Here is a 26,630-nt window from a genome sequence, read left to right on the forward strand (position 1 = left end):
TTCGTAATGAAAATCTATCTGGTTGTGCTCCACCATAATAGAGGACGTATCAAGAGTAATTACGTTGAACTGTGCTATAAAATTTATGATTCTGAATTTCAATCATCTGCTACCGAAAAAATTATTGTCCTTCACTTTGGTTTCACTCAAGTGTGAAGGAAGTTGCTCTAGTGGAACAAATGAAATATTTAAAAAAAAATTTACATACTGCATTTATGCATCTTTTTCAGGCAGGAAATAAAATCATTAGACTAAATCGACTGATTTGACAGGTCTAGTGACCTTCTACGGATAGCAAGTGTTTGATGAAAACCCTTGTAACTACTGTTTTTTTTTGTGAATCATGTGAAATATTAATGAAATAAACCTACAGCAGAAAATTCCTGACCAAAAAAGAAAAAAGTGATATATTTTCAGGACAGACTTCTGTAGAATTTTCTGTGTATATTTGTAGCCATTTCGGACAGACTTCTCTAGAATGTCTAGTACATATTTTAGGATATTTCTGGAGACATCCCTTAAAGACTAAGAAGTTTACAATATAGGAAACTTTGTAGATAATTCCTAAAGAATCTTCTACGTGAATTTATTGTCTAATCTCTGAAATATTCTTGTAAACCAGATTGTGAAATAATTTCTATCGGAATCCTTAGAGACTTTTCTTCGGAAGTCCAAGAGAAATGTCTTGTGGTCATGGAAACATTTTGAGCTTAAATTAGTGGAGAAGTTTGGGAAAAAAATAATAGATATTTAGAATTTATTTCTAAAAAAAATGTATCCCGAATCAGATTTTGCGTAGATTTTTTTTCAGTTTAGCTGTGTTATAAAACTGAGGTAAAAGCACGAGCCATATGTACGACCCGATCATTTTGGGCTGGACCTGGAATGTTTTTTTCAGCCCAGAATAAAAAAAATGTATTTGTCCCTGTCATAACACTTAATAGGAATAGTAAGAAAATTAGAGTTTCTTGTGGAACATCTGAACATCTGTGATTTTTAAAATTGTCCCTATAAAAAATGATCTTTAGAAAAAAAAAATGTGACTCCTTCAGGTTTGGGGCTGTCCATAAATTACGTAAGGGTTTTTGGGGGGAAGGGGCGTTAGAGAAATCTTACGCGCCATACAAAAATATTTGGGTTCTCATACAAAAAATCTTACAAGGGGGGGTGGGGGTGTCGAAAAATCGTAAAAATGCCCTTACGTAATAAATGGACAGCCCTTTTGCAGGTAGTTATTCTGGATATGGAATCTATGACAAAACTTCTATATGATTCTTTGAAGGACTTTTGAATATGATCTAAGCAATTTTCAAGTACGTTGTAAAAAGAAACCGTCAGTAAAGGCTCTAGATTGTTTGACATATTTTCTTAAATACAGGCATTTCATCAAAAAACCTAATCAGATTTCCGACAATTTTAATTTCTGCATATTTAAAATTGAATTAAATTTCCTCACATTTTTTTTTTTAAGTTAAGAGGCTGCCAAAACCATTAAAAAATCAAATCCATATTTTTACATACTTTTCATCATTTTCTAACAAAACTCTGCCAAAGAAATTCTACAATTTGCTCCTTGCTCCTAGTAATAAAAAGATTGATTCATGTAATAAGTTATTCAGCAACTCTGTTGAGTCTATATATATTATTTCCTCTAAGAATGTAAATACCCGGGTAGAGGCTAATGGCAAACAAAGGACAAAATAATAACTGGTTTTGCCATCATATCTCGTTTTGCCATTCTTCTGTTATTATGAAAAACTTAAAATGGCTAATCAATAGCAAAATATACAATCTTAGCAAATCTTGCCATTGATATGTTATTCATGAATAATGCTAAATAACACATCAATAACAAAAATTACTACCATGGTAAAACTTGCAATTTAGCACCTTTTATAATGAATTGTATAAAATATCAAAACAATAACATAATTTACATTACTAGCTAATTTTGCCATTATTTTGATATTGTGAGAAATTATTTATAAACATTAGGCACCATAACATATTTTACTCTTAATATACCATTAACTATTATATTGTATATTTCAAGCATAACGGTGGCTACGTTCATCAAAGTGAATTTGATTTTTAAGTTCGTTTCGTTTTGAGTTTTTAATTTCCACAAAATAAAACGGTTTTTACATTGATTGATGAACTTAAATTTTATTGAAATAATAACTGAATCTACCATTATTTTAAGATTGGATTTGAACAACTAAACCTACCATTATTTTGATCGCCACATAAACAGCTAAATTTGTTCTTATTCTGTTATCAATAACTCAAGAATGTCATATTTTGTTATTCACCGATAACAGTTAATTTGGATCTTATTTTGTTATCAATATCTCAATAATAACTTATTTTGTTCTTCAATTTAATCCACATGTTTTACCATTACTTTGTTATTACAATGGCAAAATAAGTTATTTTTATGTTTTTCTGCTACCAAAATTTTGTTATTATTTTTGTTATTTTAACTCTTATTTCAAACAAACAAATAACACATTTTGCCATTCAAACATTCTGTTTTAATGGTAAAATTTGCCATTCTTTTGCCATTAAGCTCTACCCGGGTATCGTTGAAAATAAGTATAAAAATCTAAAGGAAGTATCTCTTGGAGTTCCACCTGGATCTTTTTCATGTCTTAATAGCCTAACATTTTCCCGATCGAATGTTTTGGCAGACAGTAACTATCTGCCAAAAATTTCGATCGGGAAAATGTGGGCGATGCAAATGTTGTATTAGTTTAAAAAAAAAAAGACACTACACCGTCTTCAGCCAGAGGCTGCACAGACTGAACATTACACTAACAAGAGGCAACGGACAACACACATAACACCCAGTGGCCCAATGGAGAATTTTCCGTTTGACGAAAAGTTTTCCCCGACTGGAGCGGGAATCGAACCCGCACTCCGAGGCTTACGAAACGCTTAGACGACTGGCGCCGCTAACCGCACGGCCACGAAGCCCGTCTAAGAACTCTCAATGAATGAGGTGATGAAAATTAATAAAGAACAAACATAAAAAACTATTGAAAAATTATAAATTATGTTCGCTACTGAAATTTTGTTCTGAAAAAATTGATAATAAAAAGCTATTTTTGTATAAAATTTTAGTCAACTTCTTCGGGATTTTTTATTTGGATGTTTGGGAACATGTTCTTATGCAATACTGATTGTTACCCGATACCCACATTGTTAGAGTTAGGGAAGCTAAAAGACTTCATGATCAGTCCCATCGGAAAACACAGCATTTTTCAAATAACACTTTAGGGTATCTTTCGAGGCGCATATATCCGATCGATCAATATATATGCGAATATTCAGAAGGGGTTGGGTTCACGATCAAGCCATAAATATTTTGGAAAGAAAATGTTTGAAATAAGGGCGTTACATCAAGTAAACATTAGTTTCGATGAAAAAAGTGGAGTAATTTCCAATGGTATTCTTGAATTCGTGAAAAAAAAAAATCTCTGAGAAATACTTTAAAAGAAACGGCTATGTTTAGTTTGAAAACTTTAAGATACTGCAATTATTTCATCGAAAATCTTTTCCGGAAATCCACCATATTTTGAATGAAACTTATGAGATGGATAATTTGAACCATGGATTTAACACAATTGCTTCAAAATGCAATCTTGTGGTTGCTAAGGCTATCTTTAGTTTTATGGAAGTTCATGCAATTGTTAGAGCTTCGTTCAAGAAAACATGACTTTTATGTTTTTTGCCTTCTGGGACATTTAACGATTTCTCCAGGATATTTGCATAATTCTACAATTCGTGCAGTATTTTTTTTGCCCAGAAATTTCTGCAGAGATATTGAATAACTGAAATCGTTCAACGGTTCTTGGAGAATGGAATAACATTAAACTAATAAAATATTAAAAAATTATAATAATAAAAACTTAGTGTGGTTCTTGTGTTTTTGTGAAACACCTTAAATGAAGAAAAAAATTTAAAAAAAACTCTTGTAAAAAAACTATTGTTACACTAATAAGATGTTTTCGCACCAGGATGGCGTAGTGCACGTCCAGTGTACCCGTCTGAGCCATATTGACCCTAACATCTTACTAGGTTTAAAAAAGCTATTTTCAAAACTTGCTTGAACGATTTCTGCAATTATTTTAAGAAAAAAAAATCCTTTAGATGCAGAAAATTGCATCGAAAAAATTGTTCGAATAGAATTTAAATTATGCACTCGTTTGAAACAGATGAAAAGTTTTGGAAGAAACAAACGTATTATATTGCGGATTTTTAGAAAAATTTCCACTCTGCGGTAGCCACCGAGTTCTACCGCAGCTGTCAAAGTCCTACCGCAGGCTTGAAAATCATCCTATCATTGAAACTGAAGACCAAATCAAAGCATGCTTGCAAGGTGAATTGAACTGAAAACCAGCAACAAACAATGATCATCGGCGTCGTATCCAAGGCTATCCTAGGCATTGCTAGGGCTCGCTAAGGTAGATCGATGATACCTCAGTGAAAATCAGTAGTCTGACAGCTGCGGTAGCTTTTCGTTCTACCGTAAAACGGAAAGTTTTCGCTAAATTAGCAATAAATTAAAGTATTTTGTAAAGATTCCATGTAGAGCGTTGATATATTCCGAAGTTTCTTGACAGAGTTTTTTTTGATAACCTCCTACAAGAACATTTGACTATACAGTTGACTCTCTACATCTCGATATCGAAGGGATCATCGAGATAGGGAGAGATCGAATTCAAGAACCAATTTGTAATGCACACTAGATTGAAAAATCGTCCGTAACTAGGAAAAACCGTCAACAAACAGATGTCACTTCGCCTTCCCAGAATGTTTTGCACCTAAGAAACGAGATCTAGCAACCTGTCAAAACGGGCATATCGACATATGGAGAGAAAATCTAGAACAAAAACGAACGAGGTCGCATCGAGATAGAGAGATATCGAGATAAGGAGATATCGACATGTAGAAAGGTAAAATGTATGCAGATTGAAGGGACCGACCAAATCATAGAGATAGGGAGAGATATCGAGATGTAGAATATCGACATGTGGAGAGTCGACTGTATTTCTTGAAATATTTCTCGGTATTTTGGTATTTTCTCCCAGGAATTGTATTTGATTTTTTTAAGTCAGTGCAAATGAATTCAATGGGGAGTCGCTGAGCACATCTTTACTTGTGCCAATTATTTTCAGTGTGCCAACGGGTATTGAATTGTGCCTCAGTGTGCCCCGAAGTGCCACTGCTTGATGATTCAGATTTTGCTTGGCAACTACCAAGACAACCAACTGTTTGTTTTCATTTTGCAGGTCAAATGCACATGGTTGCCTAGTTTTTTCACCCAAACTCAAGTGTCAAAATTGTGTCTCAGAGTGCCTCGGTGTGCCACACAGCGTATAAGACGGTGTGCATGGCACCTCTTGGCACAATGTTCCAAGCGACTAGCCCCTTGAATGAATTCTAACCAGTTGATATTCTAAAAGAAGGAACAATGCCTTTCAACAACAAAAAAACAATAAATATTTTTGCCACTTTTTAAAAAATCATTCAAAAAAAATCTTAAAACATCTTTCAAACATTTTGTAACAACTTTGCCTGTCCCCTAAGGCTGCAATTTTTCGATATTTCGTTTTTTTTTTTTACATTTTCTCCGTTTTGATTTGCCTATCATTGTTGTTTTCCAATAGGGAGCACGAGAACGAAATAAAAATGGTACTCACACTCCCACGCAGCGTGCTGTAAGCGAGAGCTGACAGGGCCAAATTTTTATTCAATTTTCTGTATTTGAGTGTTTTCACTCGTGGCAGCGTATGGGATACTCACTCTCACAAGCCACCGCTTGAGACAAATGACCTGTCAGCATGAGTTGTGTTTGGATCATTGGGAAGAAAATTTGCTTGGATCTCTCACGAATGTAGCTCTCGGACTCTGTCAGTTCTCACACATCGAAAAACTGAAAATTCATTCACTTTCGGCTGAAAAACAGGCACTGAGACTGATACTTAGTAGCCGTGCTGTTCCTTAACAAAAGAGGAGCATTTTTTAATGAAAAAATGCATTGAAAGAATTGTAAGGTTATCTCTGAAATACGTACTATGAGAAAAAAAATCTGCATGAATCTTTGAAACAATTCCAGAAGATAGCGTTAAAGTAATCACTGGATTTTTTGAAAGAATCCTCGATTGGTAGAATTAAAGAGATCCTTGAAAGTAATTTTTAAATGGGAATTTCCTAAAGAATTTTGGATCGAATCCTTCGAAAAAAAAAATTCAAAACTTATCCAAATACTGAAAAAATCCAGAGTTATTTTTTTCAAAAATCCTTGTTGTAGGAATATGTGTAGAAATCTCCAATCGAATTTTTGAAAAAATCACTGGAGAAAATCTAAAGAGGATCCTGGGAGGAATGAACGAAAGAATCTCGTCTCTGAAGTATCTTTGAAGAATTTCCTGGTGGAATACCTGTGAAAACTCATTGGAATGGTCTGGTGGAACTATGACAAAAATCTCTTGAGAGATTTTTAGAAGGCGTGGAACCGCGAAACGACCGATTCGCTTCTTATTAGTTTTGTTCTCTTAGTTTTTTCACCGAAAAAAGGTTTATGCGGCAAAAAAATAAATACAAAATAAACTAAGATATTTTCCGAAAATAGGTCTGTAAAAGAGTCTTGTCAGGAACTTGAACTTGGAACGTCAAAACCGCAGTAGGCAAGACAAAGTTTGCGGAGGACAGCTAGTATTGAAATAAAATTTGTAGAAGAGACATCTGGACAACCTTCTGTAATGATTTCTAAAAAAAGATATTGAGATTTGAAAGAATTACGTGGAGAAGTGTTTAGACTGTTTAGAGGTATTCCCGGGGAAAATAATGGAAAAAAGTATGAGAATACTAGCTGACCCGGCAAACGTAGTATTGCCATTTTATGTTGTCGTGGTTTGACAACTGTTATTACCGTTATTACAGTTATTAAAGCACCGCACTCTAGATTGGTTTTATTGCGATCGTGTTGGCTTTGTACCCGGCTCCTACTTTAAGTACTTTCTCAATTTATATACTTTTTAATTTTTTTTAATTTTTTTTTTTCTACATTTACACAGCCACCCTGAAGAGGAATCGAACGGTGCAAAAATCATGCTGACTGGTTTGTCCATTCTTGAGTTTTATTGCCACAAAGGAAATACAAACACATTTTTATACAGTCGATTCTCCACATGTTGATGTTCTACATCTCGACATCTCTCCCTATCTCGATGGTTTTATCGGTCCCTTCAATCTGCATACATTTTACCTCTCTGTATGTCGATATCTCTTTATCTCGATATCTCGGTACGATCTCGTTCGTTTTTGTTCTAGATTTCCTCTCCATATGTCGATATGCCCATATTCGCAGGTTGCTAGATCTTGTTTTGTGGGTGCAAATATTCTGGGAAAGCGAAGTGACATTTCGGCACCAACATTTCAAAAGGGCGTAACTGCATTTACAACCAATGCCTTCTCTCAAAGCTGTGGAGCATATCCCATCCCTCTCGAGCAATCCACTAGCACAAATAGAAAGATAAAATCCTCCTCTTTCGATTAATGGAGGTGAATTGCGTGTGATGAATGAAATACGACCCACAGCTCTGTGAGAAGGCATTGGTTGCAAAAGCAGTTACGCCCTTTTGAAATGTTGGTGCCGATTTGTTTAATGACGGTTTTTCCCAGTTACGGAGGATTTTTCAATCTAGTGTGCATTACAAATTTGTTCTGCATTTCAATCTCTCCCTATCTCGATGGTCCCTTCAATATCGTGATGTAGAGAATCGACTGTATAGGTATAGAGATTATATGGAGGATTACCCGTAGAAATTTCTGAAGGAATCTTCATACGACGATTGATGGAAGTTCGGCTTTGCAGTCTCAGATCTCTGGAACGACCGTTCAAGATTTGTCCCTACGGCTATTGTTGATGCCTTCTCAGGGGAAAAATCATGAATATCGGTCACCGTCTAATGTTTTGCTAATATTGTTATCTTGTTGTCATGTGGTAGACTGTGCATAAAATTCGTTTTTCTATTAATTTTGTCCATATACGTTTTTTAATAACTATTTCAATTTGCACTTTTGGACGGAGTAGCTATATTATCAACTGTAGGGTTATAATCTTACCAAACATTATCCCCAAAATAGACAAACCCTCGAACATCCAGAATATTAATGATTTGTTTTGTAGGAATCTTTGGAGGAATTTCTGGTGCAATCACTGAAAGAAATAATGTTTGAATCAATGGAAGAATTCTAGCAGGAAATTCGGAGGAATCTCTGAAGAAATTTTTAAACCATTTCTACGAAAATTTCTGGTGATTCTGAAGGAAACTTTGGAGGAGTGCATCACTGTATGAATCCCTGAAGGAACCCCTTTAAGAATTTGTACTTGAAGTTACCACTCTAAGCATATCTGAAAGAATCCTTGGAAGAATTTTTGAATGAATCCATGAACATGTTTATTACGCATTTCCAGGAAGATTTACAAAAAATACAGGAAGATTCAATACAGACATCATTTGAAGGAATTTCTAAATGATTTCATGCATAATTTTGGATCAATGGAAGACTTTCAGAGGGAATCCATGGAGCAACATGGAGGAATCAGTAACATATTTTCTAAGCAATATCATAAAGAGTTGTATCTTACTTCTTTCTTGTATTTATTTGCTTCTTCTGGGAAATAGTTTCAAAAGGAATCCCTATAAGATTTTCTGAAACTAAAACTTGTAACACTACCTTTGAAAAAAATTCTTAAGGAACCTTCGGACTATGTTTGCAGGAATCCCTTGAAAAAGTCTTGAGGAATCTCTGAAAAAATATCTCACAGTAACTCTAGTTTTTTGTTGAAGAAATAATTTTTCAAACACTTCTACAAAGACATTCATAAAGAGGAATTTGGAGGGTTTTCTTCATAGAGAAATTACAGAGAACGTCTATGTAATAGATTCTAAAATCCTCCTCTGGTTTCTGGAATTCACAGATATTTTTTCGGAAGAATCTCTACAGGAATTCTCGAAGGCATGCATGGGGGTAGTTTCTAGAGCAGTCCGTAGAAGATTGTTTGAAAGAATTCTTCGAAAAACTTTTAAAAGAGGAAATTTTCTAAAAGATTTCTTGAAGATGTTATTAAAGAATCCTTGCTTGAAATGCTGGACTAAACTGGAAAGGCTTTATATTTTAATATTAAGAGATATATCTGGAAAATGTTTACACTACTTTTTGAAGAAACCTTTCGAAACTTCTTAAAAGTCTTCATGGCAGTAATTCTAAAGTTGTTCTAAAGTAATCCTTCGAAAAATGTCATGAGAAATCTCCAGATAGTTTAATATTCTTTTTATACTTATTATACTGCCCATAACTGCATATTTGTAACATTTGTAATTTTTGTCAATATTGAGTTAATACCAGGAATCATTTCCAAATCATCAGTACTTTTATCCACCCAAATGAACTTTACAAGTTTGTTCTACAAAATGTGTAAAAAATACCAAGTCGTTTTGTCCCATTATCAAAAATTCACGGATCTTCTTCTTCTTCTTCTTAATTGCTCGACGTCCCCACTGGGACTTGGCTTGCCTCGCTTCAACTTAGTGTTCTTTGAGCACTTCCACAGTTATTAATTGAAGGGCTTTCTTTGCCTGCCATTGCATGAATTTGTATATTGTGAGGCAAGTACAATGATACACTATGCCCAGGGAGTCGAGAAAATTTTCACGACCGGAACGGGAATCGAACCCGCCGTCTCCGGATTGGCGATCCATAGCCTTAACCACTAGGCTAACTGGAGACCCAACACGGATGTAACCGCATAACAGTCACATTGGGAATATACACTAACCTCATAGCGTATCATCAGTCATATTTTGTCTAATTATTTTTTCAACAAATCGCCCAGCATACGCATACAAGAAGAGCTGGGGAAGATTTCATTGCAAGAGGATTAGTTTAGATTTTTTGTAAAATTTTTGAAATTTCGTTCCTTTTCCATACTAGCGCAAGCTGCAAACTTTGAGCTTCGTTTTCTCCAATTCTTTATTACACCAACTAACCTAACCTCAAAATGACTGACAGATCTCAGGTCATTTTGACAGATGCAACATGAGCATGAAAAGGACGGCAACAAGATCGATAAAATAGAATATATGATCCGTCTTTTTCATGCGTGTGTGCGGTCTGTCAAAATGACCTGAGAATTGTCAAACATTTCCATGGCTAGCTTTGTTGGTGTAATGAAGAATGCCTACTTTGGTCGAATGTGACTTATATGCAGTTATGGGCAGTATACTTATTATACTAAATAGATCGAAAATAAACACCGACGAAACAGGCACAAGTTACACATTGAACGTCACTCAAAATACGTTGGCTATAACTCTAATAAACTGACATTTCGCATTGCGCCAGTCATTGTTCAAAAGCTATCAGCCATTACAACAAGCTCATCTGCTACGGCACCGACCGTTAGGCGTTTCTTAAAACCATTATCTTTCAAGGCCAGTTTTGTGCGTAAAAAATCCAACACCTTCAGAAAATGTGAAAGGTAGATTCTTTAAGCTCTGGCGCAAATAAAGTAGGTAGCGTTTTCATTACCCTCCAAGCAGCAGCAATGTAAACGTAGTAGAGCCGTGTCGGTCAGTCAATTGATCTGCTCTACGTCGTCGGTCGATCGGTCCGTATGATCCTCATTTTTGCAAAGGTCAAGTTTCAAGCAATTTTTCTGCGACCCAATGCTTCATGTGGTTGATAGTTACTTGCTAGCTTTTCGAGTTGCTGCTACATATAGCTCTAATACAGGCAGGCGGTAGAAATACATCAAAATAATTGAGTTCGACCATCTAGGCTAGCCGAAACAGCCCCATGGTATTAGACATAGCACAAGTCGTGAAATATAAACAGCTCGCAAGCAGTCATCCGCACCCGCAGAGTGAGGAATGATCGATGCCAAAAATCTATGAACTAGATGGGTTTGGTCCGGCATATGTGAGCCATAATAATGGAGTCCATATGGGGTACTTTAGCGGCGTTTCTGGTAATGGATTGATGATCGAGTAGATGGCATACCTACGTAAAACCATTTGGGAAAATTGTTTTGTAATTAAGCATGCTACTTTCGGCGGAAAATGCTGCATCCGTGCTCCGAATGTAACTCCCGACAGTTAATGGTCTTGTTTTATTTTTGTCTACTTCCGTAAGTTTATGTGTGCGGGCTTGTTGATCTTAAGGTCATCGTTTCTTCCTTTCAAGCTGAAATGATCAAGCTCATCTCTGGGTGCTGGCTGTTTTGGAACTAATCTTTGTACGTCTTCTTCTTCTGGCGTAACGTCCCCACTAGGCCAAATTCTGCTTCTCAGCAGTGGTCTATGAGAGCACTTTCACAGTTATTAACTGATTGCTTCCACTCCAAATTACCATATTGCATGTTCATATCGTGTAGTAGACACTACATGCCCAAGGAAGTCAAGGATGCTTCCTTTACAAAAAGTTCCTGGACCGGCCGGGAATCGGCATGCTGGTCATGCTGAATACCCACGCATTTACCGCTGTGCCTATAGGGACCCTCAGCCTAAAATATATCAAAGACAAAAAAATGCTTTTGAGACGACAAACCAATAGTTCATTTTTATACCGCGATGTAGTCATACTTGATTGCAATAGAACTATTCAAAGAACACCGCTAAGATGCAACCTCTCTTCCAATCGGAATCAATTAAGTGCCCGACGGAGGAAAAAGCAGTAATGCGCTTTATAGATTATACAAATTCATATAGGCCCATATAGCCGAGGCGGTAAACGCACGGGTATTCAGCATGACCATGCTGAGGGTGACGGGTTCGATTCCCGGTCGGTCCAGGATCTTTTCGTAAAGGAAATTTCCTTGACTTCCTTGGGCATAAAGTATCTTCGTGCCTGCCACACGATATACGCATGCAAAATGGTCATTGGCAGAGGAAGCTCTCAGTTAAAAACTGTGGAAGTGCTCATAGAACACTAAGCTGAGAAGCAGGCTTTGTCCCAATGAGGATGTTACGCCAAGAAGAGAGAGAGAGAGATTATAGAAATTGTGAATCGAAATGAAAAGAAAACTATCCATACTCAACTGCTTCTAATGACATTTTAAATATTGAAGAAACAATGTATGGCGTAAGGTGCCAATTCACGCCGAAATGCTATTATCATTGTCATCATCATTATGACTTTCTAATGTCTTTTCTTAAAGTTCGCCTGCGACACAAACCATGGATGGCCATACACACGGTGAAGTGCCGAATTTCAACGTCCCCGTTTTCCTGACCATGCATACGTTTCAAGTGCCCCGGGTCATTCAAGTTCCAAAGTATTGCGGTAGTCCAAAACTAAGCGTGGCGCCTATTATGTCGGACACAATTGAAGGAACAAAACCATTAACAGAAGCCCCTTAATAATTAGAGCAAGGTTTTTCGAGTCCATAAATTATCCGCGTCCTTTCCGCATGACCCATTTCGAAATTTACGAAGACATCTCGCTTTGAACAAAAATAATCCGTGGTACCGTTGCGTTGGTAACCTTCCAACCAGGAAATACCTACTCCATTTAAGTGAGTCTTATCGCTTTTCTGTCAACATATACCACCAACTTCATCGGTGCCGTCCTTAGGTGTTCGCTTCACTAGTAAGCCCTGGTGGTGAAATGTTGGCGAAAAGTCTGATAAACGAACGCTAATTATTTACAGAAGCTACACTTAACGCAGCTCAACCCAACCCACAGTGAAGGGAGAATTTGGCAGACAGGTGGCCGGGCAGCGTGGCGTGGTGTGGTACTCAACACAAACAATCAGGAAGCCAGACCTGAGAGCCAATTAAACGCACGAAACCAGTTGCTACGAACATCCATGTACCGACCAGCCTTTTCCTCCCGCTGCTCCACCTATACGGTGTACTGTACACACATTCGTATAGTTGTGCGATGTGCGCCAAAAAGCATGTCTGCCAATCAAAAATTTTAATCCGCGGAACTTTACGCTGCGTCGACGGTTGAGGAAAGAGAAGTGGTGGTTGATGCATTTTTACATTTTTTTTTGTTTTCTTGTTTGAGCATGAATGCAATTGTTTCGAAAGATTTTCTAATGGTGTAGAATTTTCCTCTTCTTTGTTTTTGTTTGAAACTTAAATTTATACAAAGGATATTTATATATAATACTGAAACTTGTTGATTTAAAATCCGTTCATTTTTTTAACGTTGACAATAATCGATGAACGCTTTGTCGTGTGATTTATGGTCAATATGTGTGCAAAATTAAAAGAGCTTCCTGTACCGCCGGAAAGAATAACGTTTGGTTTCTACTGAGTTCTGCATTACCTACATATTTATGAAGATGCATTTTTAATTTGATGCATATTTTGTGTAAGACAATCAGGAAGTGAACGGGCTTGGTGATCTACTCAGGAACCACTAAGTCGTAGCATATGGAATGGCGATATGGAGGTCGAGTGTGCATCGTTCCATTTAACTGATTGTTAAGGACAAGGTATTTGCAGTACATAACGCAAATTTTCTAGAGCACCGCTTTTTAGAACCGTTCAATGGATATGGCTGCAAATGCATCACGCTGACTGTTCAGTGATTGTAACATCGTGATGCATTTTTATCCAAATCCGTTTAACGGTTCTAAAAACGGTGCTCCAAAAATTGTGAGTTATGTGCTCCAAATACCTTGTCCTTAAATATAGAGGAACATGGTCCAAAATGCACTGGTGGGATAGATCAACGCTCGAAATCATTCCTAAATGTGATTTGATCATCACTACACGCGAAAAACCCGTTCTGATAAGCGTGAACGGCGCAAATAATATAAAATATCCTTCCAAGAAGCCATGCAGGCAAACCCACGGAAATTCATTAAATATCTGTATGACAAATGGCAACTTCCTGTTTTTTTTTTTTGTACTTGCAATTAAGGTTTTCTGACCATTTTGTTAATAGTCATGTGTTTCCAAAAAAAATGAAAAACACATGGAGGTGCATGGTTGTTAATGCCTATGGTGCCATGTTAAGTGGAATCTTGCTCCACAGCAGTTGACTTTTTTGCACCACTTCTGTTGAACAATTTTTTAAAAAGGCTAAAAATATTTTCAATCAAAATGTTTAAATCTGCGGTTTTAGGTTCTGGTAAAATTTTAGATTTGCCGATTTACGGTCAACTGATATTACTCTCGATCGACTTCCTTTATTTGTATGATCAGTAATAATTACAGCTATTTTATTACTTCTTCCTTTACCTGTATTAGCCTATTACCTAGTATTGTGGAAAAAATAAGTTCAAGTTGTTACGTTTTTCATTTTTAGTTAGATTTACACACCAAGTTCAGCAGTAAGGATTTCAGAAAAAAATGAGTTATGATGAAATATCAAAAATAGCAAATTTCGCATTTAATAATATAAACCCAGTTATCTGTTTATTTTCCCGAGCTTCGATAAAGCTTAACTTTGGTAAAATTCTGCAGAATTTCTATAATCTATTCGTCGTAAATATACAATACTTGATATTATTTTAATTCTTTTAAATGGATTATTTTTCTGGAGAAATATACAATTGTCACAATATTTACAAAGACGTTGTATACATTTTTATGATTTTTTTTTCCAAAATGTGTGTAAGAATCAGTTCTGAAAATGTCATTTCGTCATATCTAAATTCAACCACCTACAGCTCATTTTGGAAGCTCAACGTTAGAATATAGGCATTTTTCGAAGGTAGTCCATGACATTCACCTTAAATATTCGAAACAGAGGGGGTTTTCTGTGATTTTGTTGTAGAACTGTTCATGCCGCCCAAGTTTTTCATATTCCCAAGTTCAGCTTCTAAAATGAGCTGTAGTAGGGGGTTGAATTTAGATATGACGAAATTACATTTTATTTATTGTTCACTATCTTCGTCATGGACACACGGATATTTTGATTCGGTTTTCAAACTCTAATTTAGACATATTAAAATCGAAGACTGCACTAACTACATTAAAAGCTTTCAAACACGCACAAAAAGGACTATTTTGACCATAGTTGGTTCTATGAAGCGGGATTGCAAGACGCGTTGAGCTACGAAATTGACGTGGTGGAACATTCAAGGGAATTTTACCAAGAAGAGTAGGACAATCGATGTTTGAGGAGATCAAAGACGGACGATCGCTGTAGTTTAACTCTCCTCGCCGTCAAGGATTCTAAATTGATGAGTTGGCAACGGTCTGGATAACTTGTCCAAATTGGAGCAAGATACTCCGAAATGCTCCGAATTAGTGCGCAGAACACTGTTTTCAGTGCGTAGACGTCAGTGAAATCCGAAGCAAGCATTTTCAGCATTGGTTAGAATACGTAAAAGCTGTAGTGTTCTGTATTGTTGTATGAAGTAAAATTCACATTAGAAACTTGTAAACTTAACTAAAACTCCTAAGATAAAGAGTTTACTGAAACTGCACCGATCACTTGGGCACCTTAACCTTATTTTGACTTTTTCATAAACAATGATACAAACTCAAAAATTTGCAAGGTTAAGTTGTTTGGTTAAGTGCTACGTAGCGGTACTCGTGCAAAGCGATAAGATTTTTTTTTTCAAAGGGCAGTACATATTTTCTAAAATGGCGTTTTTTTTTGTGAAAATGCGTACTGGTGGGTCCCAAAGTTCTGTAATAACCAAAAGTGGATTGCAAGCTGGAAAAGTGTGAGAACCTCTCTCTATTACTTGTAGAAATATACACAATTGTACTGAGAAGAAAAATCTACAACTATAAAAAAATACCGTTATAAATTAATATGAAACTAAGTACGAGTTACGTACATTTTGCGTTTGTGTTATTTTTAATAACAATTCTATCAATGTCAAAATACTGAACACGGTATAATATAGAATTGACTGAGTTATACCGAGCTGTAAAACGTTGAGTCGAAAAGGAGAGCGTCTAACATAGCTCTGGTCTTCACAAGTTCCTACATCATGCTTCCACAGGTCAAGCGATGACAAAGACCGCCAGCTAAGAGTTGTGTGCTTAGCTGGTAGTGCACCCTAGTCACTGTTGTCCTTCTGACTTCAGCTAGATTGAGGAGGTACGTCTCGAGCGTATGTTCACCAAGGAGGTGCGGCTCATACAACGTCTGTTCTGGTATCTAGCGGCTCAGAATGAAAGGCTCCTCCACCAAAAGCTATACCTAAGGTGGCAGCCCCACCACGGTGGATATAGGACCTTAGGCCAACAACCTACTGTTTCCGAACCCCAAAAACTGTTACAGAAACCGAAAATGAAAGATTACGAACCGATTCAACGGCATTCGACTTTTAGCGCGAAACAACGGACAAGAATTGGAGCTTGGAATGTTCTAACCCTAGTCCAGCAGAGTAAACTGGTACAACTGGGCAATGAGGCATGCCGTTTGAAGCTTGAGCTCCTAGGACTGAGCGAAGTCCATTGGCTGAACTTTGGAGAATACAGATTGGCTTCGGGTCAAATTCTAAAATCCTCTGGCCTACGAGGGGAACACGCCACCCTGGAGTTGGTTTTCTGCTCAGCGCTCATGCCCACGCTGCGCCCATGAAGTGGGAACCTATTTATGAGAGGATTATTGTAGCCAGATTCAGAACACGGGTTTGAAACCTTACCGTGATCCAATGTTACGCGCCAAACGATGCTGCCGAATTGCAAGACATAGAGAACTTTTACAGCTTACTGAATGCTGTCGTGGGCAAGATTCCGAAAAGCGATATCCAGACCCACATAGGTGACTTCATCGCGAAGGTTGGTTCCGACAGCTCGAACTATTTGTTTTTTACTATCAACAGGCTAACTTATGCCCTAATGATATTGGATCTAACTATGAGCACGTCATGGGACGACATGGTCTCTGAGAAATGAGCGAGAACGAAGAGCTATTTGCAGAGTTTTGTAGGAAAAATGCCATGGTGATTGGGGGATCGCTCTTTCCTCATCGATCAGAGCACAAAGTGACATGGGTTTCCCGTGATGGCGTCATAATCAAATCGACCACATCTGCATCTGCTTAAAATGAAGACGGAGCCTTCTTGATGTGCGGAACAAACGTAGCACCAAGATTGCGTTCGATCATCATCTCTTAATCGGCGAGATCCGGCTACGCATTTCTCAGATCCATCAACTGGAGGAGGAAATCGCACACGCCGACTGAAAGACGCTGCGGTGAAAGGTCCTTCGTCGAGGAGCTGGAGATCCGTGCTGCGAATGTTCCGGAATGTGGAAGCGTAGAAGATCAATGGAGCGCCATCGAAAACGCCTTCATCGCCACCGGCGAGAATAATTTGGGTGAGCACGTACCCGGAGAAAGCAGTGGATCACAGCTGATACCTGGAGGAAGATAGTGGAGCGAAGGAACTCCAAAATCGTGATGGAGCGAGCGAAAACACGAGGAGCCAGAGCTGTAGCCCGTCAACGCTATTCGGCTCTCGAGAAGGAAGTGGAACGCTCATGTATACTGGACAAAAGAGCTAAGGGGCCCTCCATATACCACGTGGACAGAAAATTCATGGTTTTTGAACTCCTCCTCCCTCCCCGTGTACAAGCGTTTTCTTCATGTCGCTGGTGTTATCTGAAAGGTTTCATCGGAACAAAAAAGTTTGTATGGGATGAAAATTCTATATACTCGAAGAAAAATCGTGGTTTTTCATGTACCGTAAAATGGGGTAACTTTGATAGCTTTTCAGCGAATTTTCTCAAAATTTTTATATGTAACAGTACTTTCCTGAGTTTTATATTATTAAAACAAGTACTGGGGTATCAGTTATCAATTGCAATTATTAGATTCGATAATCTGAAATATTTTGGATAACTTTTAGTTTTTCATATAACTGAAAATCGGACTTTCATTTTGGGGTAACTTTGATAATGCCCTAAAAGCACATCAAATCTCAAAAAATAATCACACATTGAAATCTTAAGAGTATGAACATGTTCTCTCATTGGCTTGTAGAATATATAAGATAGAATTTTTATATCAAAATATTGATTTTTTTTTCTAAATTCTACATATAAAAATCAGTTTGTGAAGTATTGAGTGCAAAACACAATAAATATAGCTATCAAAAATCATTATCTTTGTAATAATAAATGCTTAACGGTACATCAACATATGATTCATGGTTAGTTTTCTTTTTTTGGGTAGTTTTTTAATGTTTTATTAACCAATTTTGAACAACAAATATTTATCTACATGGAATTACAAGGGCATTGCATACTTTTAGGCGTTTATCAATGTATGGAGATTAATATCCCAGTTTACAAAATTGCTTCCATTTCATAAAAACACACTTCGTTAAGAGATTCAAGGCCAGATTTGGAATCTACTATGATGAATCTATCGAGAATAAGAGTCCATTCATTGAAAAAATAGATGTAACGAAGTTGTATAGCAGATTGTTTGAAGAGGTTGATAAATGACAAAAATATCAACAATTTTTTATTTTTTGTCCAAAAAGTTGTATATAAACTAGATTTTAATGAAAATACGTCTACTTTCATATGTATAGAATTGATTTACGTTTACCTTTTTCTTAACTGGTTGAAGGAATCATAGTTATAAGATAAATTACACAATGCCTGCCGCACTATCAAAGTTAACTGCATTATCAAAGATACCCCGTTTTACGGTACCTGATAAGTGATAATACTATTAAACGAAACAGTTTATAAACCGTTTACAATAATAGGGTATTGGTTTCCTTATTAACCCTCCTAAGATATTAATCTAAGCGCACAACAATAGCGTAGTGCACGTTCATCGAGTCAGCTTGGGTCATATTGACCCCAACATCAGTAGGTCGGCTCCAGAGGCACGTTCTCCTCCATTTGGGAAATTTTTTGCCATGAACATCCTACTAAGGTTAAGCATATAACTCCCATTTTTATCCTACTCCAAACAAAGGATAACGTTCCATATTTGTTTTGTTTATTATTTTTGTTTTTTTTTTATGAGTGAGCACACATGAAAACAAAAAGAATGGATACGGTGCCGTAATCGCTTGTTTTTGAATAGGAATAATTTGAGAGCGTCAGAATACTTTTGGCACTCATACCCTACCATACAAAACCCCAAAACCTCTTTCACTACTGCTTTTTTTCTCCTGGTATATATTTTAAACCCCTCATAGACATTTTCCTATTTCGCTGAGGCCTTTCCGATAGGACAGGAGTCATAAGTGTCCATGGAATGGACCACACCCCATACATTTATGCCCATTCTCCTCTTTAAATACTTATCATTCTTGAAAATATTTCCATAAGAAAGTAATTTATATGATGGAAAGTCAAGCAAAAGTGTTTTTTTTGCAATGGTGTAGCATTTCGAAATGTTTCTTTGTCATTTTTTCGGATTCAAAGCTTGACATTTCGTATTTATCCAACTTGACTAGTTTGGTTGGACAAATGTACGACTCATGTGTGCTGAAAAAAATTGCAACTTATTGCATAAATAGCTATTTTACGATGAATTTTCGATACAAATCAACGATGGGGAGGGAGGTATGAAATGAGTAGTGCTAAAGTGTGCCAGAAATAAAAGATCTGGAAACCGCTGATGTACTAAATAAACCAAATACCTTGTGTGACGATCTACTGCTGGGACAGAAGTTCTGTGTATCGTTGCCGCCAGTGTTATATCCGTTTGGGTTGTGCTCAACCCAAATTGACCGTGTCCAACCTAAATATAAGATGGGTTTCCTCCTCAAGCCCAAGTATTCCTCGGTACAATCCTGGCTATTCAAACATATGCGCTGGGATGTCTCTCTTCAGCGTCAGCAGACACTTCACCTCTATTTTTCTTTGAAGATATTTCTCAACAGATCACCACCGTACATAAATATACGAAACTAATGACTTTCCACTTTATGAGCTAACTGTTGTTGTAGCAAGGTGCTATGTACGAATCGGAAATGGGCTCCACTGCCGACATAGAAACAGCTGCAATAATCACTATCCTCTTCTTTTCTGGGTTGGTCGGCGATTTTCAAGACCATGTGGCTGAAAGCAAATGATATCCACAGCACAGCCACTGGGTAGGCTTGATATGTACTATACCGCCATTCATACACACAAAAAGCACTGAAAAAAAAATTCGTTCTCCTTGCACTAATAAGCACGGTGGAATTTATTATTAACTTTTAATTCAATTTATCTTCGCCACAGCTTTCCAAGAGGTCTGAGGTTGCCTATATTTCATTCACTTTCGAGTGCACAATAATCCATCATCGACAGCAACTGCGCGTCGAAGATCAGCCAACCGTCACCAAACGAGCATCATTTAGTGTAGCACTTTGCGGTCAAATTCGTGAAATTTTTGTGAGAGACCTTGAACCAGCTTGTTCCGAGCTGAATAATTTTTCAGGAACAATCCCCACTGCACTGGATGATCACGCACTTTGTAAACACGATTTCTGGAAAATTTGTGCGTACTATTTTCCAATAACTGCCTTTCAACAGCTCATTGATCACTTCACTGCACGCGGCTGGGCTCACTATTGGACCGCTCCGTTACGCGAATCGACCGCGAACTGAATTGAGCGGGGATCGCGTGAATTGCACCCAGTCAGCCGGTAAAAGGGGATTTGCTTCGAACGGATGGACCGAGATCGAACGCGATCGATGTGCTCAGATCTGGGAGAGAAGGCGCACCAGACGGAGAGAAAGAAAGCTTATACTGCCACTGCCCAGCACCGCAACTTTTCTACTGATAGGTGGTGGAGTTGATGCGTGTTTCCGCGATCTGGCACCTACCTGGCCGTTCAGGTTGCGTTCAGCGTAAACAGAGAGCCGTTGATGGTTGCGAGAGAGCGGAAAAAGCAACACGCGCGCTTAGTCGGAGTATGAATAAAATAAGGTCGAAAATGCTGAGAGTGAGTCCGCGTTTTAACGGATATGTGGAGCTTGGTATAAGTACCGAAAGCTTTGGTTCGTTACAAAGCTTTAGAGTGGAAACAAAAAGACGTGTTGCTGGACAAAAAAAAAACGTTCAAATGGTTTTAATCAGTCTTGTGCATTATCACCATCATAACACAAAAAAGCCGCAACATCAACATTGCCCTTCTTCCTCCATCAACGCTACAGCCGACCGTCTCTATGTTGCAAACGAACACATTCGAGACGAACGCATTGATACGGTGGCTGCCGCCGCCACGCTCTTTCTCTGCAAATCTCTTGAGTAGCCGAACGCTTCTTAACCGTCGTTCCGACGCAGAGCTATGTCACTCACTGCTGGGTGACTCTCGTCTGAAAATGCCAGGATGAGGGTCAATTTGTTAAGTTGTATTGCATGGCACAGCAGACACAAACATAGCACGCCCTATGAATAGAATGCAAAGCGTAGAACAAAAACTCGCTTCGGTGTTTCATCGTGTGGTTCGGAAACAAGAGACGATCGCTGCTGTTGGATGTGGTTGACTCTGCATTGAACGAGGGTTGGCTTGAGTGGCTTTTGCGTGAATCGATTATGTTTTGATGGACTGCGTTTGTCGTATGAAGTGATGGTTAGAGCGAGTGTCATTCGACATTGACCCTCCTGAAACTGCACAACCCTGGTTTTAATGTACCAGAAGTTGCCATTGACCAAACGTGTACATATGTATAACGATAACACAAGTTTACAAAATAAAACGAAAGTCGCGAACTTCTGTCAATGACCAAAATTTTTAAAGCACAATTTAGTGCTGATTTCTAAACCGACCTTCAAAAAATTTAAAGTAGAACAGTTTTTGAGTTTTAGCTCAATATCGAGTTTTGTAACTTTTCAAAATATGTAATTTACTAACATCAAAATATATTGCGTTTTGTTCAACCAATTTTAAATCTTTTTCCATAAATTAAAAGCTGAATACAATACCATTCGATCATCTGAATACAGGTTTTGCGTCAGATTGATGAAATTCAAGATATTGGCGAGTTTTAGGGACGATCTTCTTAAATTTTAGCAAAATTTTCAAAATTTTTTGAAGAAATTATTTTTTTTCAATAAGAAAAAAACAACTTAAAAATTCTTTTTCGACGTTTATTTGACATTTCATATGTAGGCGAGTTACAGTAAAAATTTCAGCTCAATCGGAGCATTGATTGATGATTTCAAATCATCAACCTTGTATGGAAAGTCGAAAAAATTTCCGCTCTACTGTAATTTTTTTCCTTCGCGTTTTCGAACTCAGGGCATGATTCTACACCAAAAATGATCATCAGTTTACCAAGTTCAAAAATGCTGTAAACTAGTGTAATCTATCCGGTGTTATAGCTGTTTTTCGAAAATATTCTAAGCCTTCAAACACACGGTGGTATCCTCGTTCGTTTCCCAGTCAGTAGTACGAGTTTTGTAAATTTCGTTGCAGTGTTATACGTATATGTAGTAAATAGTAGTGTATAGAAACTATTATAAATCAATATGAGTACATCTGAGAACACTGTTTTGTACCCGAATCAACTGTGGTAACTGATAACGGCGAGTTCTTTTTTGGCAGTCGATCATCGAGAGCGGCACTCAATGGCGACTCTCTTCAAAATTGAGCGGAGACCGGTTACTGTGGTGTTTTCTTATGCTCTTCATTTACCATCACAGGATTGCACTGCCGAGCATATGCACTGAAAGCTTACGCGCAATCATGCTATCACAAAAGCAACAACATGTTATTCGGTCTCGTCTACGCCAGGCTTTTAACCGTTTTTGGTGTGGTTACCGATAACACTAGTTTACAAAATAAAACGAAAGTCGTGAACTTCCGTCAACGACCAAAATTTTTGAAGTATAATTTAGCGCTGATTTCGAAACCGTGCTTCAAAAAATTTAAAGTAGAACAGTTTTTGAGTTTTAGTTCAATATCGAGTTTTACAACTTTTTAAAATATAGAATTTAATAAAATTCAAAAATCTTGCGTTTTGTTCAACCAAATTTAAATCTTTTTCCATAAATTTAAAGCTGAATATAATACAATTCGATCATCTGAATTCAGGTTTTGCGTCAGATTGATGAAATTCAAGATATTGGCGAGTTTTGGGGACGATCTCCTTAAATTTTAGCAAATTTTCCAAAAATATATGAAGAAATGTAATTTTTTCCATAAGAAAAAAGCAACTTAAAAATTCTTTCTCTACGTTTATTTGACATATCATACGTAGGTGAATTACAGTAAAAAAATCAGCTCAATCGGAGCATTGATTACGGAGAATGAGATGTGTGAAGTGAGCGACTTTGCCTAAAAATAGAACAAAAATCGATTTCAAATCATCAACCTTGTATGGAAAGTCGAAAAAATTTCCGCTCTACTGTAATTTTTTTCCTTCGCGTTTTCGAACTCAGGGCATGATTCTACACCAAAAACGATCATCAGCTTACCGAGTTCAAAAATGCTGTAAACTAGTGTAATGGGGTGTAACGCGACATTAAATATCTATAAACAACCGTGAAATATGATACAGTTTAGTAGACACTGATACAAAGATCGTTGAAACAGAAAGATAGAAAAAAGACGTTGTCTTAGCAAGTGATAAGTAAGCTGAAAAAGACAAACATTTAACTAAAATTATAATATAAAAATATTTAACTAAAAATTGTTTTAGAATATTTAAAACGGATCTATGGCATTTGGTCGAACGGATGTTTGGTCGAATGGATATTTGGTCGAAACCCATTTTGTGGAAAAAGAAGCATATGACATTTAGTCGAATGGACAATTCGTCGAATGGACATGTGGTCGAAAGGCACTAACAGATGAAAAGAGATTTGAGTGGAAAATAGTATTACAGGATTCGGTATCATAATTTTCATGTTACTGAACTTATTTTGGAATCATATTGGCCAAAATTCAACAAATACTCAACTCAAACAGATCAAATTGACAAACAATAACTCCAACAGTTCATTTCCACTAGGTTAACGTATATGTCAAAGTGGATTTTAGATTGAATAATTCTTAAGATACAAACCATTTTTCGGATAACTGTTCTTTGAGCGGTAGTTGACAAAAGCAGCGGTGAATTTACGTTAAAGTTCAAACTCAGCACTCTGCGATCAGGAATATTTGATAATTCAAACGAAATGGCGATTGAATTGAATTACCCGCCAAAAATACACCCGTAGAAGCCCGCATGATACCCTGGTATTCCTTAAATTCAAATGGTCATATCTCCGTCATTTTTTCACAGATGTGAATAGTCTTGGGCTTGATGGATTCAGAAACTAGTTCAGATTACTGAAAACAGATTCGAGTGAACCGGTCCGATCACCATAGGTTTAAGAAAATCCGGATTTCCAGAAACATGTTTGGCTAAAATGTCAGCTACAATAACTATCAAAAAATTGTCTCAACATTTTCCTGTTTTATTAGTCTATTAGTTGGTCATTTCAGAAGATGATTCTCAAGCAGCAATCAAAATCTTTCAAAAAATGGGTTGCGACCAAATGTCCATTCGCCTAAATGTCATTCGACCAAATGTCCTAAAGCCCCGTTGAACATGTACCTGTCCCGAAAACCCCGTACAAGTATCCGCGAAATAATTACGGTCGTTCCGGAAGTCGGTTCCCGGTCCAAGTTCGTACCTCTCCCTGTCGCTACAATCCACACCGGTACATTTTGGTCCTTTGTGTCCGGGTATGACGAACAAGAGCGAGTTGGAAGAGTATCGTGTGCCCCATCTACAAAAAGGGCGACAAGTTGGATTGCGGGAACTACCCCAGTCAACCAGTGATCGTATAAGATGTTGAATAAGATGTTAAAGTGGAGGAGCAACTAGCTGTCCCGGCAAACTTTGTCTTGCCAAGCTGTGGTGGTTTGGCAGCTGTTGAGGACATCGAAGCAACGCACTCTAGATTTATTTCATTTCAATCACGCCAAATTTCTTCCCGGCTCATAAAAATCAGTATTTTGACATTCTTCATACTTCTTGAATGATGTTCGTAACTTTTTATGTATATAAACACAGCCACTATGAATACGAATCGAACCGTGCAAGAGTCATGCTGATTGGTTCATCCGTTCGTGAGTTTTGTTGCCTCAAAGGAACTTTAAACTCATTTTTATATATATTAGCAATTAGCAATATGTAAAACAAAAATCGTTTGCCGTGCGTGTACCGATATTCCGGCTCTTTTGCAGAAATTTTCGACCCACATCATCGAATTCATAAGCATTTGGACGAAATAAAACTCTTGCAAACCTCAGAGTCGAGTTTCAGTTGTAAAACAATGCGAAAATCACAATGAGAATAAAAAAACAAATATTCCTAACGTTTTTATTGTGAACAAACTTGGGGGCGATTTTGACATTTTCTGCTAACGAAAAAACAAAGCGTTGTGGCCGTGCCATATTCTGTGTACACTGATCGCACGATAACACTACTGAGCCGATGTCAATTATTCACAGGTCCGGGTGAACGGATATGTTTGCCTGTATTTGTCGATAAAAATATGTAAACAAACCGATCAGCTGATCGCGACGTCACGTTCACCAGAAAATTTGTTCGCAGCTTCTGGAACGTGACGTCACCTTCGGCAACTTCGTGCGATTATGACACGACTACTACTTCAAAAATATTATATCACAAACACCACTTTGCCCGATGGGCCTAACCTGGTGAAATTTAGAACATTGCTACTGAGCGCTGCCCACAAGAAACTCTCACAAATTTTATGCCGTCGTCTATCGCCGATTGCAAAAGAGTTCGTGGGGCAATATCAGGCTGGGTTCATGGGTGAACGCGCTACAACGGACCAGATGTTCGCCATCCGCCAGGTGTTGCAGAAATGTCGCGAATACAACGTGCCCACACATCACTTGTTCATCGATTTTAAATCGGCGTATGATACAGTCGATCGAGACCTGCTATGGCAGATTATGCACGAATATGGATTTCCGGATAAATATGATAAATGATATAGCTTGAAGTCCGTTCAGCTGCTTGGTTTCCATGGGCGAAACTACGGATTTTTGCCAGGGGGTGCACTACAAACAAATATTCATTAGTTCATCCATTCATCATTCATCGCCCCATATTTCACAGCAATGCATCGAAATTCTAGGGGGTGCCAGGCACCCCCGGCACCCCCGGTAGTTTCGCCTATGTTGGTTTCACTGATGATATTAATATAACAGCTCGTAAATTTGAGACGATGGCGGAAACGTACATCTGGCTGAAAAATAAACCCAGACGAATCGGAATAATCATTAACGTGTCGAAGACACAGTACATGATGGCAAAGGGCTCCAGGAAGGAATCAGCGAGCCCGCCACCCCGAATTTCTATCCACGGTGATGAAATTGAGGCGGTTGAAGAATTCGTGTACTTGGGCTCACTGGTGACCGCCGACAACGACACTAGCTGAGGAATTCACAAACGCATTGTGGCAGGAAATCGAGCTTACTTTGTACTCCGCAGAACTCTACGATCAAACAAAGTTCGCCGTCACACGAAGTTAACCATCTACAAAACGATGATTAGACCGGTAGTCCTCTATGGGCACGAAGCATGGACTCTACGTGCATAGGACCAATGCGCTCTTGGAGTTTTCCAAGGTGTTGCGTATCATCTACGGCGGAGTGCAGATGGTAGACGAGACTTGGAGAAGGCGAATGAACCACGAACTGCATCAACTGCTGA

General features: G+C 37.8%; 1 protein-coding gene across 5 annotated transcripts in view; it reads right to left on the minus strand.

Moving 5' to 3' along the window:
* LOC109402320 (uncharacterized) overlaps positions 1–26,630 on the minus strand; it is a 397,433-nt gene that overhangs the window by 264,223 nt on the left and 106,580 nt on the right. Inside the window, exon 1 of one of the 5 annotated variants that reach the window (XM_062860913.1) lies at positions 19,601–20,741. The exons of the other annotated variants lie outside the window; for them this stretch is intronic. The gene's annotated coding sequence lies outside the window, so the exon portion shown is untranslated. Of the gene's footprint in view, positions 1–19,600; positions 20,742–26,630 lie in introns of those variants that run through there. 5 annotated transcript variants of the gene reach the window in all.

This window comes from Aedes albopictus, chromosome 3 (assembly GCF_035046485.1).
Source record: "Aedes albopictus strain Foshan chromosome 3, AalbF5, whole genome shotgun sequence".
Lineage (NCBI taxonomy): Eukaryota > Metazoa > Arthropoda > Insecta > Diptera > Culicidae > Aedes > Aedes albopictus.